Source organism: Caretta caretta, chromosome 1 (assembly GCF_965140235.1).
Source record: "Caretta caretta isolate rCarCar2 chromosome 1, rCarCar1.hap1, whole genome shotgun sequence".
Classification (NCBI taxonomy): domain Eukaryota; kingdom Metazoa; phylum Chordata; order Testudines; family Cheloniidae; genus Caretta; species Caretta caretta.
The window spans coordinates 121,524,925-121,534,829 of NC_134206.1; the positions used below are offsets into that span (position 1 = coordinate 121,524,925).

Consider the following 9,905-nt stretch of genomic DNA (forward strand, 5'->3'; position numbering starts at 1 on the left):
GAGTGGTGCAAAGCAGCCAGAGTATAGCATAGATTCCAAGGCCAGAAGGGACTGTTGTGATCATCTTGTCTCACCTTCTCTATAACATGGGCTGTCGACGTTCCTGGACCGAAATTCCTGTTTGAGCTAGAGCATGTTGATTGAATCCTGAACCATTTGTTGCTACTTTTTTAATTTGTTTTATTATGTGTTTTGATATTTTAATTTAAGTTCTTAGAATTACTGCCTGAAGATAATGCTCTCCTGACTACCTATGTGCAATGACTAAAGAGGTGAATCTTTCCCAGACTGAGCCCAGCACATGCTTTAGGAGTTTACTTTTTGCTAGGGGAATGTTCATTAAGAGACAGATTTTCAAAAGAACTCAGCTTGCTGAGTGCTGAACATCTAACCATAAGTGTCGCCTTTGGAATCCCTGGGTGTTAGAAACCTGAGCTTTTGAAAATTTGGCCCTTGTGGCAGTTTAATGATGAGACAGAACACAGCTTTTTGCAAGCAGGCAGGCTGGTCAGCTGAGATGGGCGTTCTCTGCCCCCCCGCCTTCCACCTTCTCCTTTTATTATATTTCTCCCCCTAAGCATTACACACTGCTACACAAAGGAATGTATGACGTTAATTCATATACTTAGTTACCATCCCCTATCTACTACAATCCTGGTTCTCAGGCCTTGAGCCCAGGCTAAGAAAGCCTCCCACAATTGCTGTCCAAACAATCAAGTTCTCATGGTTCATGTCTAGCCCTTGTCCTTGGATAGAGCAATGTGTGCATTGCTTCTACGAAACAGTCAGGGTGTGCCCCGCCTGCTTCCAGGTGGAATAGCTAAACATTAACCCTTCATCTCCCCGTTTTTTATTTATTGATATTTGGCCATCTCATGGTAGCCGTCAATTTGTTTTGTCATGCTATTTAACTCCCAGACAGACAAGGACATAACCTGGGGAGCTTTCCAGGGCAAAATTTTACAAAATCTTAACAAGGAAAGAATACATTGTACACAGCAGCAGCAAAAAATAAGCCCAATGATTACAAACACAAAATAACCAAAAGCTCAACATCTGCAATATAATCATCTAAAAGGGGTACACTTCTTTTAGGAAATAGCAGGCACAAAAGGCACACAATCATCACAGAATTAGCAGTGATTTGGGCGAGAATCGCCACAAACAAAGTCTCAGGAGTCTCTGGCTGTTGATCTGCTGCCAGTCTTCGTTGAGCCGCGGCGACCAATGCTTTTACTGCTCCCCATGTCACGGGCTGGCTTGGGACGCTACACCTCCTCCGTTTCCGTCCCATCGTTGTCGACTCGGGGGGCAACGCGGTCTCCTCCAAGGTCAGCTGAAACTCCGGTATGGGATTCGACAGTCCCTGGTGCCATGCCATGTTGTTTAAGTGCCGGTCGCACACACCGAGCTGGAACCCACAACGGTCCTGCAGGGAGAGACACAGCAGCATATCCCCGACCCCAAGTGATTAGAGGTACTGGGCCCAGCCACTGTGGATCGGGCAGCTGACAGTAATAGACACGTGGTCTTTCCAGTACCTCAGATTTGTGAAAATGCCGATCCGCAGGGGTCTGCTGATCTGCATTCAGTGTTAAATTATTTAAAGTAAACAAGAGGATATGCATTTGTTGTTAAATGTCTCCTAAGGTTCGGAGACGCAGCTCCCCTTGTTTTAATTGTTTATCTAGCAAGGTTTTGAGTGTGCGATTGGCACGTTCAACAATGGCTTGGCCCGTGAAATTATAAGGGATTCCGTGTGTAAGACGGACGTCCCAGCGGGTACAAAAGGTGGAGAGGGCTGCAGAGCAGTAGGCTGGGGCATATCTGTTTTAATTTGGCAGGGGCGACCCATAACAAAAAGGCAGGCCAGCAAATGGTGAATAACTTTGTTAGTGGCTTCCCCACGTTGTGGGGAAGCCCCAAAAAAACTTAAATAAATATCAACGGAAACATGTAAAAACAAATAGGGGCGGAATTGTGGCACATGAGTAACATCCATCTGCCACAGCTGATTTGCTGCGGTACCTCGGGGGTTAACGGCATAAGAAAAAGTAGGAGCAGCAGCAGCACAGTGGGGGCAGGAACGAACAATGGAACGTGCATGATCAGCAGGAATGTGAAACTGCCGGGCCAAAACAGAGGCAGACTGATGAAAAAAGGCATGGCTTTCAATGGGGTCAGAAAAAAGGGAATTTACCTGACCACGCAACGCGCGACTGGCGGGTGCATTGCCCTCAGTGAGTGGCCCAGGCAGAGGGGTATGACTGCAAATATGAGCAACAAAATAAGGGAAATGACAAGTGGCAAAAAGGTGCTGCAAAAACAAAAACAGGCGAAGGAGGTCTGCATCAACCTGAGGGGTAATGAGGGCAAGGGGTAAATGATCAATTACCTAATAAACATAATAGGTATCCACAATTAAATTAAAGGGACAATCAGCAAAAGGTTGAAAGACCAAAATAACAGCAGCTAATTCTGAGGGCAAAGGGGGATGGTAAAAAAAACAATCTTTTAAATCTAACACACAAAGTTGATCGGTTTGAGGAATTAAATTTGGATTTGGCAAGCCAAATTGCAAGGGGCCCATAGGTTGGATGCGTTTATTTATTTCCCTTAAATCATGTAACAGCCGCCAAGCACCCGATTTTTTCTTAATAACAAACACCGGGGTGTTCCAGGGACTAGTGGAGCTCTCCAGTCGCTGTGCTTGCAAATGCTGCTGCACAAGCGAATGAAGCGCTTTTAGCTTTTTTAGAGGGAGGGGCCACTGATCAATCCATACGGGCTCTAAGGATTGCCATACCAAGGGTAAGGCGGAGGGCACGGTGGGTGAGGGAGGGTTTTGGGCCATCAGATGTTAATATCGAGGGTGGTGTCTAACTTTGTAAGTAAATCACGGCCCCAAATATTGAGGTGGACAGGGAGCACAAAAGGGCGGATAGTAGCAAGGGTACGGCCTCCCGGTTTAGAGACCGTGACCCAAGACAAACTTTGGCGCCTGGGTTTACTACCCCCGATCCCCCACAATTCTTTAGAAGGAACTGTAGGCCAACTAGCCGGCCACTCCAGATCACGAATCACCGTAACGTCAGCTCCAGTGTCCACCAGCCCTGTAAAAGGAACATCATTTAAGAGAAGTGTTAACTGAGGTTTCGAGGGGCGGACTGACATTGTCAGAGCAACAAGTGGAGAAGACGAGCTGTGAGACGGCGAGTGAGACAACGTCGATCCAAAGCCGCCTCCGCCCCGAGTTCGATCCTCGGCAGCTGGCACCTGATAGGGGACTAAAATCAATTGTGCAATTGACCGTCCACGCGGGAGCGACTGTGGAAGATGAGTCCACACCTGAACCTTAATAATGCCAGTGTAATCAGCATCAATGACCCCTGGAATGACAAAAAAGCCCTGTTTCCCAGCATGTGAGCGAGGGAGAACAAGACCTACAAAGCCGGCAGGGAGAGGTCCCGTCACCTGTGTAGGTATGGCACAGACCTCCCCTGGCAGCCGAAAGTCAGTGTCCTCCTGCATGATCAAATCAAGCCCTGCACTTCCAGCAGTCGCCGCCTTCATGGAGTCTATGGATTTTAAAGCAGAGGAACAGTTCTCTGAGTGGGAAACACCCCCGTTTGGCCCTGGGTTCGGGGGGGGGACCCGTCGTGCGGTTTCCTGACCCGCTACGACACTGATTAGCCCAGTGATAACCTTTCCCACACTTGGGGCACTTCTTTGAGGGTCGGGCTGGTGCCTTAGATGAGCGGCACTCCCGCTGAAAATGACCCTCCTTACCACAGCGGTAACAACGCTTCCCCTCCTTCCCGGTTTTTCTGAGGGCGGCAGCCAGAACTCCAGCCTTGTGGGCTTGTGTGCCAATGTTCTGGCACGCCCGCAGCATGTCTGAGAGCTCTAAAATACCAGAGGCTTGTGCTGCCTGGAGAGCACGGTGGCAATCCTCGTTTGCATTTTCAACTGCCAATTTTAACAGGAGCTCGTGAGCTGCCTCAGTGTTATCCACCTGTCGGAGGATAGCCTCCTGCAATCTGTTGGTAAAATCCAAAAAGGACTCTGAGGCACCCTGACGGATACTGACAAAGCTTTTGGTAGGCTTGCCTGAATCCGGGACCTTCTTGAAAGCATGCTGGGCACAGGTGGAAATAATGGGGAAGACGGCCTGAGGGAGTTGAGACTGCATCTGAATAGTAGCAAACGGGCCCTCCCCTGCCAAATGCTCATAAATGATACCGCGCTCTCTATGTACCTGAGCTTGGCGTTCTGCCATCTGCCGATACTCACTAAGCCAAATAACATACTGACTAGGTGATAACATCATGCGCAGCAGCGTTTTCCAATCCTCAGGGATTAGGGAGTACCCAGTACCTATCCCTTCAACGAGAACACGCACAAAGGTGCTAGTCAGGCCAAACTCACGAATTGCTTTCCTCACCTCTCTAACCACCGAGTATGACAAAGTGGTCCAGGTGCCCACGGGGTTGCCCTGGTCATCATTCTGCCAGGTCACCGGGCAAACGGAGACCAGATCAGCCAGCTCCTCCGCTGTAAGATCTGATCGAGCTTTCGCTGCGTGAACCATTTGTTGCACCTGCGAAAGCTTCTGAGCAGATGCAGATGACCCTCCGGGGGGCCCCACGGGGGGAGGGTGATCACACACCGGCTCCGGTGGGGAAGGCCAGGGAGGCGGTGGTAATAGAGGCACTGGGGGCGAAGCAGGGGTAGGGATGGCTGCAGGAGCGAACGGGGGCGGCGGGATCGGCAGCCCCTCTGTTGGTGCTGGAGAGGGCCTTTCCGAGGCGACACTCTGTGTCGCATCGCCAGGAGGGGGGATGGCTGCAGGAGCAGACGGGGGCGGCGGGATCGGCAGCCCCTCTGTTGGTGCTGGAGAGGGCCTTTCCGAGGCGACACTCTGTGTCGCATCGCCAGGAGGGGGGATGGCTGCAGGAGCAGACGGGCGTGGTGAGATCACCAGCCTCGCGAGGGAGGGCCTGTCGGAGGCGACACGCTGTACCACATCGCGTCAGAGGTGCCAGGCATGTAAAGCCTGCACGGGCGCCCGAGGCTCTTTGTGCAATGTCTGGCCCAATCGCTCCCAGTCTGCTAGCTTAAGGCTTCCGGCTTCAGGATACCATGGGCACTTGGCACGCACCTCCTGTAGCAGGAGAGTAAGTGCTCGAGCCGGGCAGTCATGCTGAGCCTTACGCAGCAAATACTGCAGCTCATTGCGGTGTTGCACTTGCAAAGCAGAGAGGGAGCTTCCCATACTTACCACAATGAAAAATACTCACCGGGATCCGCGAAGCGGATGAGTGACGCGTCTGAAACCCTTGCCGGGCGAGGTGAGTGCTGAGGGCCCCACGTTTGGGCGCCAGTTGTGGCGGTTTAATGATGAGACAGAACACAGCTTTTTGCAAGCAGGCAGGCTGGTCAGCTGAGATGGGCGTTCTCTGCCCCCCCGCCTTCCACCTTCTCCTTTTATTATATTTCTCCCCCTAAGCATTACACACTGCTACACAAAGGAATGTATGACGTTAATTCATATACTTAGTTACCATCCCCTATCTACTACAATCCTGGTTCTCAGGCCTTGAGCCCAGGCTAAGAAAGCCTCCCACAATTGCTGTCCAAACAATCAAGTTCTCATGGTTCATGTCTAGCCCTTGTCCTTGGATAGAGCAATGTGTGCATTGCTTCTACGAAACAGTCAGGGTGTGCCCCGCCTGCTTCCAGGTGGAATAGCTAAACATTAACCCTTCAGGCCCTAATAGTTCTATTCTGCTCCCATTAAAGGCAATAGAAAGACTCCTATTGATTTCAGTACTGTACATGTACACATTGCAAGACTTCTATTGATTTCAATACATGTACTGTACATATTGCAAGCACGATCCATAAAAAGAAAAGTTTATGATCCTCACTACTGAGTCAGAGGACTTTGATTTAAATGTTTTCTAGTAACACGAGAATCACAGGTTCTTTGTGAAAGTATTTCATATCACCGTGACTTTATTATCCCCAAGGGTCATCTCCCTATGTTGAATGAATTATAGAGAACTGAATACTCTGGAACCTTTTTATAGCAAAGCTTTTCTCTTTTCTTTTCTTTTCTTACTTTTTTACTTTACTTACATAAAACATCTTCATGATAGAGATTCACTATAATGGAATGGCAGCTAGCACGCTGCAATTCACTGAAACAATTTTGGACTTTCATCCTGTATGTCTTTGCTATATATGGAGTTTCAAGATCCTGAATTTCATTGTCATCATTTGCAAGGAGTCAAAGAAAGGTTGAAATTTTAGACCAAGTTATGCTGTAGATAGGTGAAAGCAGAATGCAGCATTTTATCACCTCACTAAGAAGCACATCCATCATTTTAGACCCCATTTACCTCCATCCCATGCAAAACATTGTTATCTCACTTCTAATATTGATAACTATTGATAGCTAAAATACTGAAGTCAAAAATAACAATTTGTTTATGTTGAATAAACTAATCCCATCTCAGCTTCTGTACTTCTCCTACCAGAGATAGGGTCAGATTGCAAAATTTGGATCCAGATTTCAAACACCCGGTAGTGTGAGGGTTGTTCAGATACTTGGTTTGGTTTGTAGTGTTAGTTTTGCTTCTATCATTTCTCTACAGACACTGTAACATACTTGGTATTCAGCCTGTAGCGAGAGACATTTTTCTCTCATGTGCCACACACATACTGTAACACACGGTGTCTCCTGTGAATGAAAAGCTAATGATGACAAATTAAGGAATCTCTAGCCAGTAGCAAAAAGAAGCCTTGAGGAAAGAGTTGGGAGAAAGATAATGGTGATGTGGAGGAGTGACAGGAAGAGAAGAAAGAGCTCAGGGCTAGGGTGAGGAGGAGGACATTACTTTGCTGTCTGGCTTATTATAACCAACATCTCCTCTAACTCTTGACTTCTGGTTGGTCATTTAGCCTTTCCCCCTTGAGTTTTGCCTGCTGTGGCCTGATGGAAACACAGTACTGTGAACAGACACCTCTGCTCATGTCCCTTGACCAAGCCTATGTGAGGGAGAGTCAGAAACTCAGCTTTAGGAGAGGTGTGCAGAAGAGTAACAGGATCCTCTTCTCTGTGGGGACACCTGCATGAAATCACCCACGTGATTATAACAAAGAAAAATAAATGGAAACAAAGATAGTTTGCTTAACATAGCTTGATTTAGACTTCCAGTATGTCTTATCTAATTTATCTTTCTCAGCAGGGACTGTAATGATCTTGGAGTTCATTAAATAGCAAGCCAGTGAATGAGAAAGGAATAAAACTTCAATATAACAAAACTCAAGAGCATCCCTGGTGAACTGCTGCCCACAGTCATGCGGTGTTCCCAATCCCTGCCTCCAGGGCATATCTCCAAATTCCTCCGTTTATCATACTGGCCCTTAAGAGGCAGCATCTCTACATTATAACCTTCTATAAACATGTCTCTACACAGACCTCACTGCCTGCTACAGGAGCCCAATCTGCTCCCCACAGTTCCTCCTCACCTGAATTCTCTCGGCTCTTTTATGAGATCCAGGGCTTCTTCAGTGCCCATTAGTCCCACCTCCTCAGGCTGGGAGGCAGCTAATTATGAAACAGGTGAGGCCAATTGAACCAGGATGACTGGCCTAAGGCCTCCGGGCCCTGAAAAGTGCAGGCTGTCCTGTTCCAAAGGTCCTGCTCAAATTAAGGAGCACTGGTGTCATATGCTTCTGGCGTGATACACTGCTTAAATCGGGAGGAGGACCGTGTTTTGCAGCAGCTTCAGTTTGCAAGTAGAGTTAAGATGTAGCCCTCCACTGAGTGCAAGTCACTGAGTGACTAAGTCACTGAGTGACTAAGATACAGATAACTATAGCAAGATCTGTAACTGATCCAAAACAGCCAAAGCTTTCTGACCAGACGTAGACTGAAATAAAACCCTCATTCTGGCCATGGTTACAAAGCGTGGATCCTAAGCTGTGGACTCAACACTATCCCTGAGTTGTGAACTTGGTGACTAAGGGAATATGAGCACCCGCAGTCAGAGGAGTAGATATTAGCACTGCCAACACCTACAGTTACTTTCCATCCAGTCTACCATTACCACTTAGTCTTGTCCAGAACAAGCCTAAGACAGATTGCTTTCACCTGTTCTTCCCACTCTGACTCGGGAAAAATTGTGAATTAAACTTTATGCTTCAACTTTGGCACAACTGGATTCTTTTACTGGTGCTGTAGCCATCTTCCTCCTCACTTCATTTGTTGCATGTCATCTTTAAACCACAGTTGGTTTTTGGCCTCATCCTCAAAGCCAGACAGAGGGGTCTGCTGAAAGAATAGTAATTTCCTTGAAATCTCTGGAAATGCACTAGTTCCACTATTCTCTGAGGGCAGACCATCAAAGCATGTCCTTTGCCTCAATAGGAGAGATGTTCTCCTAGTTCTAACCACATGAGACAAATGTTGGTCTACAGCATCAGTAGACATTCCAGTCCCTTAATCTTTAATCCAGTTTTTAGTTTCTATTTTTTCTCTATATCATTCCTGAAGATATTTTTCCCCACAAAGGATGGTGAGAGTAAAAGAAACTGGAACACACACATTTCTGGGCACTTTGAACTAACTTCATATGTCTTTCAAGTTTTAAGAAACTAAGGCCTTGATCCTCAGGCATACTTGGGATGCTTTGTGCTGCTCTGCTCTGAGCATGCAGATCCAGTCCCTTCAGGATTCTCCCTGGATCTGTGGTTGGCTTAGAGCCATCATAGCAACTCCGAAGGCATTCTCCTCCTGGCTGCAAGGTACAAGTGATATCACTGGGGGGCGGGGAAGGAGTCATGGCTGTGGCTCCTTTATACCATGGCAATTCCAGGCTATCATGATGGCCCTTTGGGGCTGTTGGCACCAATTAGAATAGCCTTCAGGATGTTTTGCTTACATCGGGTACTGGTCTGCTGCCTTGATGGCCCCAGAATTGGGGGAAGTAAAGGAAGACCTAAAGACATCTCCACACCATCTCATGGGCACAGGACTCTTCTCAGTCACCCTTGAAGTTCTGCTTTCATCACTTGGTTCAATTGGCCACACATGTGCCATAATGAGTTGCCTCCCAGCCTGAGGGTGTGGAACTAATGGGGCCAGGCGATAGACTGAAGAACCCTGGGCCTCATAAAAGAGCGGAGAGAACTGCTCACTGAAACATATATCAAGGATGTAATTGCGGTTTGTGGCATTACAAGAGAATCATACATTTATAAACAGCAGAATCTCTCGAGAATCTCTGAAAAGCTGTAAGAATGGAGACTCTCCAGCCCCCCTGCCGCCATAAAGTTCTGAAGTCATTTCTCAAAGAAAGGTACTTGATTTAATTACTTTCTGTATATTCTTTTCACCCTTAAAGATTACGACAGAATGAAAACTGCAATAAAATGAAATCTAACTAACAGAATTCACTCTAAGAGCACTGTAGCTGGGAGAAGTCTGTCTTGACCCAAGAGACCCATTTTGCTCTATTTTCAGGTCCAGGTTTAATTATTTTCAACCTCTAGTTTAGCCATGTTAAAAAAAAAAAAAGGCCTCCGAATTACTTGTACAAACAGCAAAAGAAACTCCTGCTGGGCTTTTAAATGAAAACTTTCTTCTGCTCACTGCTAGAGGCAATCAACTCTCACCTACTTTGCAGGGCTTGTAACCTCAAAGCTCTCACATCTGAGTAATCTTTTTGTTCCTGGAAGTGTTCATTACTGACAGCTGGTGTCTCACTTGTAGCTATTTACCAGCACAAGGCTGGGCCATCAATTCGGATTTCAGACCGTAGCTGATGGTCCCTGAACTTCCTTTGTCTGGATTCCTTTCTTCTCCCCTATCCCCTCCCTTTCTTTGGTATGCTTGT

General features: G+C 47.2%; 1 long non-coding RNA gene across 2 annotated transcripts; it reads right to left on the bottom strand.

The window, feature by feature from the left end:
- Positions 1–486: 486 nt before the first annotated feature.
- Positions 487–5,764, bottom strand: LOC142072772 (uncharacterized). Of its 2 annotated transcripts, XR_012669343.1 has the most exons (3): positions 5,301–5,764; positions 4,259–4,383; positions 487–1,429 (listed from the first exon to the last, which is right to left on the bottom strand). It is a non-coding gene; the product is annotated as an uncharacterized LOC142072772 (long non-coding RNA). The 2 variants fall into 2 exon arrangements; XR_012669344.1 differs by lacking the exon at positions 4,259–4,383 and having other exon boundaries at positions 4,445–5,764.
- Between the last annotated feature and the right edge of the window lie 4,141 nt (positions 5,765–9,905).